We start from the raw sequence: 5,690 nt of genomic DNA on the forward strand, positions 1-5,690 counted from the left end.
TTAAGGAGAGTCTGCGACTCTGATGTTCTCAGGCTGTATCTCGCTTAGTGGGACTACACGTTATTATTGTCCGAGGAAGCAAACAAAGAGGAGACTGTGGAGAGTATTCCTGGAGGGACTCAAGATACCTCTCTAGGTAGAACCCCAAGATACCTGTGTAGAGTAATAGCTTATGTCGAATGACCTCATCTTTTCCACTGCTGCGGGTGAAATTATCTGAGGAGGTAGGAAGAGGAGATGGTTTAGGGATGCCATATGACAAAGGCTTTGGAAAATTAAGAAGAGGCCGGGAGCGGTGGCTCACGCCTGTAATCCCAGCACCGTGGGAGTCCGAGGTGGGCGGATCTCACCTAGGAGCAGGAGTTCGAGACCAGCCTGGCTAACATGGTGAATCGCCATTTCTACTAAAAATACAAAAATTAGCTGGGCGTGGTGGCACGTGCCTGTAATCCCAGCTACTCGGGAGGCTTAGGCAGGAGAATAGCTTGAACCCAGGAGGCTTAGGTTGCAGTGAGCCGAGATCACGCCATTACACTCCAGATTGGATGAAAAAGCAAAACTTCGTCAAAAAAAAAAAAAAAAAAAAAATTAAGAAGAGAAGGATGAGAGAATTACCGAGGCAGTAGTGAAGACTTACATGCTGTTGTGTGATACAAATGCCCGGGGGCTAGCATGGAACGATGTTGACTGACTGCGCCAGGAGCTCTAATCTAGCAAGAACCTAGAGGAGAAAGTGGGTTGTGGGATGAATAAGCAAAGGAAGAGGGTTAAGGAGTTGGGGGTCGTAGTGAGAGTGCAAAAGAGGAGCACCTGGTTACAGGTTGAGGCTGTGCAGTATGTAGAAAGACATCAGAGATGTTCAATAGTGCTCACTTCGGCAGCACATATACTCACATTGGAATAGTACAGAGAAGATGAACATGGCCCCTGTGCAAGGCTGATGCACAAATTCATGAACAGTTCCTTTTTTTTTTTAAGAAATGTCCAATGGACTGAATGCTAGACAGATAATAGTTTATCAGGTTAAGGCACTTTATCAGAAAATTGGCTTAAATAATAAAGCAAAAATATTGCCTCACAATCCTAGGTAGATCTGGGTTTCAGGTAAGTCTTCATACAAGGCTCAAAGAAGTCTCTGGGCCAGGCGCGGTGGCTCATGCCTATAATCACAGCACTTTGAGAGATCGAGGCGGGCAGATCAACTGAGGTCAAAAATTCGAGACCAGCCTGGTATTATTAAAAATACAAAGTAATTAGCCGGGCATAGTGGTGCACACCTGTAGTCCCAGCTACGTGGGAGGCTGAGGCACGAGAATTGCTTGAACCCAGTGGGTGGAGGCTACAGTGAGTGGAGATTGCGCCACTGCACTCCAGCTTGGGCAACAGAGAGACTCCATCTCAATTAATAATAATAAAAAAGAAGTATCTGGTTTATCTTGGTCCTTCTTCTTCAATGTGGACTCCATTCTGGGGCAGACTCTCTACTCATGTTTTCAAAGTGCCCACCACAGGCAGCTTGAGCTATAGGTTCTCTTGTTCACAGCCAGCAGAAAAAAGTGTGTACTTCTTGGAGAACTCATTATCGTGTAACAGGGATGGGATATGCTGCTTCGTTTAAATCATTAGGGCCTACTCCTGAGGTCCAGGGTAAGATTAATCCTACTCAAACTCTATGGCTGACAAATTCAGGGTACCCCTAAGAAGGGAATAGGATGTTGTAATGCTAAGGTGGCAACCAACAAACATTCTCTTCAGAGGGTAAGACCACAGTGCTACAGAGAGTGGAGAAGAATGGCATATATTTCCAGAAACTAGAGCTGATGTTAGGAAAGATTCCACTCTAAGGGCTTCCCCACTAAGGGAGTTCTCCCATGAGTAGCTTTCACTATGCAAGATCAGATGAGACCTAAGATAGCCCAGGACACAAGGATCCTCCCATCGAAGAGGCCACTTTCATTGTGGGCTAGTCTCTGCCCTCCGTGCCAGGAACTGAAGAGGCTGTGCCAGTACCTTTTCCCCTGATCAGTCTCTGGTAAGGCAAAGTATTTATGCATCTGGCCTCAGTGGTCAGTGAGACTGTGGGATCATCCTGAAGGACAGGAGGTCCTGGAATTCACCCTCAGGACATCATGTGTGGCTTAAGACGATCACTCTTCATGCCCTGCTCATCACTGTTCCTCACCATAGTTTCTCCCTAATGCAGTGCCTTGTGGGGAGCTATTTCCCTGAGTACACAGTAATAACAGGATGTGAATCACCTTTTTTCTGGGCAGAGGTTGTGGAATTTTTTACCATCATGAAGCTGAGGTTCCTTCCCCATTCTGAGTTGAATAACCCAAATCTTGGCTCTTAGAGCTGCTGGTATCCCTAATTCCTTATAAAACTTAACTCGGTCCCCAACTCTTTACTATCCCATTGCTCAGTATCTTCCACCACGTCCTCATTCTGGAGATTCTGAGGCCGGGCGCAGTGGCTCATGCCTGTAATCACAGCACTTTGGGAGGCTGAGCTGGGTGGATCACCTGAGGTCAGGAGTTTGAGACCAGCCTGAGCAACATGATGAAACTCTGTCTCTACTAAAAATACAAAACTTAGCTGGACATAGTGGCAGGCACCTGTAATCCCAGCTGCTTGGAGGCTGAGGCATGAGAATTGCTTGGACCTGGGAGGCAGAGGTTGCAGTGAGCCCAGATGGCGCCACTGCACTCCAGCTTGGGTGACAAAGCAAGACTCTGTCTCAATAAACCAAAACCAAAACAAAAAGACTCTGATACCCTATAATATATAATTTTATGGCAGCAGGAGGCAATAGGGCAAAGGATTTTTTCCTTTGTGGTGTAGATGGAGTGGTGATGATGGAAAGATAAGGAATGTTATAAAATGAGTCTTCAGTAGAGGAGTCTAGTCTCAGGGAAGAAAACTGGACATTAAATTTGTAATCTGGAAAGGAAGTAGAGGAGTTAACTACAGTTTTGAAACTAGTTTTTATGGCTTCCATATTTCACCTTTTAACCTTGATGCTATATAGTTTCTCAGAGAGGCACAATTGTTTTGATTAGCTACATAGAAAATGAAGCGGAATTAGTAAACTATTTACAATACAATACAATAGTTCATTAAGATTGCTGGCTACAAAATCAACATTAAAAAAATCAGAAATTTCCACCACATCCGCAATAATCACCTAGAAAATATGAGAAAATAACATATCATTCATGATAGAATAAAATCATAACGTGTCTAAGAACAAGCCACAGAATAAATGCACATAACCTTTGTATTGAGAAACACTTAAAATTATTCAAGGGCAAGTTGAAAACTAATTAAGTGAAGAGATTTACCTTATTTATAAATGAGGTGATTTAGTATTATAAAGATGTGAATTTCCTCCATGTTCTCCTTCAAGAGCCATGAGATGTCAATATATCAACAGAATGGCTTATATAACTTGACAACTGATTGTAAAATTTATATGAATGCATAAGTCCATGGATAATCAACGGAATTTTGACAAAAGAGAATAAGGAGACTCATTGTAACTGATAACAGGGGGAAGGGGGGAAGCGTTTGTTCGAGTCCATGGTGCCAGCTCCAGACACCTCCCATGGAGGAGTCCAGTGAGCTGCCACTGGATGCTAAGTCTGAGGTCACCAACTAGCTTGTAGATTTTATTTTCTTTTTTTTGAGATGGAGTTTCCCTCTTTGTTGCCAGGCTGGAGTCCAGTGGCACTGTAGCAGGACAAGCTGAAGACAAAACTCCTCAGATACCAGATTAAAGAAGGAAGTGGTTTATTTGGCTGGGAGTGTAGGCCGACTTGCGTTTTAAGAGCCGAGCTCCCTGAAAAAGAAACTCTTGATCTTTTTTTTTTTTTTTTTTTGAGATGGAGTCTTGCTCTGTTGCCCAGGCTGGAGTGCAGTGGCACATCTCAGCTCACTGCAAGCTCTGCCTCCCAGGTTCAGGCCATTCTCCTGCCTCAGCCTCACGAGTAGCTGGGACTAGAGACACCTGCCACCACGCCTGGCTAATTTTTTTTGCATTTTTAGTGGAGACAGGGTTTCACCATGTTAGCCAGGATGGTCTCAATTTCCTGACCTCGTCATCCGCCCACCTCGGCCTCCCAAAGTGCTGGGATTACAGGCGTGAGCCACCACGCCCGGCCAGCTCTTGACCTTTTTAAACTTTAACGGGTCCACATGAAAGGGTCATGATAAATGAGCAAGCGTGAGAAAGGTGACTGGGAGCTACATGCATCAGCTAACAGAACAAAAAGTTTTACAATGCTTTTTTCATACAGTGTTTGGAATTTACAGATAACACAAGTAGTTTAGGTCAGGGGTTAATGTTATTATTATCACTTGGTGCTGTCAAGGTTGTCTGACTATTTATCTTACTTTTGTTTTGTTTTTGTTTTTTCTCCAACTTTTTGCTTTCTCTCTTTCCTCCTGTCTTGTGAACTAAGCAAAGTGGGGGTAGGAGGACAGCAGGAGTAGTAGTGGTCTCCTCCCTTAGCACGATCTCGGCTCACTGCAACCTCTGCCTCCTGGGTTCAAGCGATTCTCCTGCCTCAGCTTCCCGAGTACCTGGGACTACAGGTATGCGCCCCCACGCCGGGCTAATTTTGTAAATTTAGTAGAGATGGTGTTTCACCATGTTGGTCAGGCTGGTCTAAACTCCTGACCTCAGGTGATCCACGCACCTCAGCCTCCCAAAGTGCTGTGATTACAGGCCTGAGCCACCGCACCTGGCCAGAGTTTGTAGATTTTCAATGGAAACTGGGTTTGGCTGCGAGCTGTGACGGTTGCAGATCTCTTAAGTATCGTTATGTTGCAGTTTTAGCAGTGATGCTAAAAGTGGCAGATCATTCAGGCCAAGTTAAGACCAAGTCCTTTGAAATGACAGTTCCACAGTTTCAGAATTTTGACAGACAATTCAAGGAGATTGCTGCAGTTATTGAAACTATGTGAAATGGATTATTTGGTAGATAAATTACTATCATTCTAAAGTCATGGACTTCACTTTCTGCAACAAAACTGCATAAGAATGAAATATTTATTGAATGAAAATTGCACTTTTGTTTTTTCTTGTCTTTTTTTTGAGATGGAGTTTTTCTCTTTGTTGCCCAGGCTGGAGTGCAGTGGCGGCATCTTGCTCACTGCAACCTCCACCTCCCGGGTTCAAGCGATTCTCCTGCCTCAGCCTCCTGAGTAGCTGGGATTACAGGCGCCCGCCACCACACCCCACTAATTTTTGTATTTTTAGTAGAGATGGGGTTTCACCATGTTGGCCAGGCTGGTCTCGAACTCCTGACCTCAGGTGATCCACCCGCTTTGGCCTCCCAAAGTGCTAGATTACAGACAGGAGTCACCACGTCCAGCTGTTTTTCCATTTTTAAAAATTCAGACCAAAAAAAAAAAAAAAGATAATAGCGGCCAGGCTCATTGGCTCATGCCTGCAATCCCAGCACTTTGGGAGAGTGGTTGGATCGCTTGAGCTCAGGCGTTTGAGACCAGCCTGGGCAACAAACATGGCGATACCCTCATCTCTATTTAAAAAAAAAAAGGCCGGGCGCGGTGGCTCAAGCCTGTAATCCCAGCACTTTGGGAGGCCGAGGCGGGCGGGTCACGAGGTCAGGAGATCGAGACCATCCTGGCTAACACGATGAAACCCCGTCTCTACTAAAAAATACAAA

At 44.9% G+C, this 5,690-nt stretch overlaps 1 pseudogene; it reads left to right on the top strand.

Annotated features, from left to right (window-relative positions):
• Nucleotides 1-1,595: 1,595 nt before the first annotated feature.
• LOC108521166 (COMM domain-containing protein 6 pseudogene) lies at nt 1,596-5,098 on the top strand (annotated as a pseudogene).
• The last annotated feature ends 592 nt before the right edge of the window (nt 5,099-5,690 follow it).

This window comes from Rhinopithecus bieti, unplaced genomic scaffold (genome assembly GCF_001698545.2).
Source record: "Rhinopithecus bieti isolate Rb0 unplaced genomic scaffold, ASM169854v2 scaffold_57365, whole genome shotgun sequence".
Classification (NCBI taxonomy): domain Eukaryota; kingdom Metazoa; phylum Chordata; class Mammalia; order Primates; family Cercopithecidae; genus Rhinopithecus; species Rhinopithecus bieti.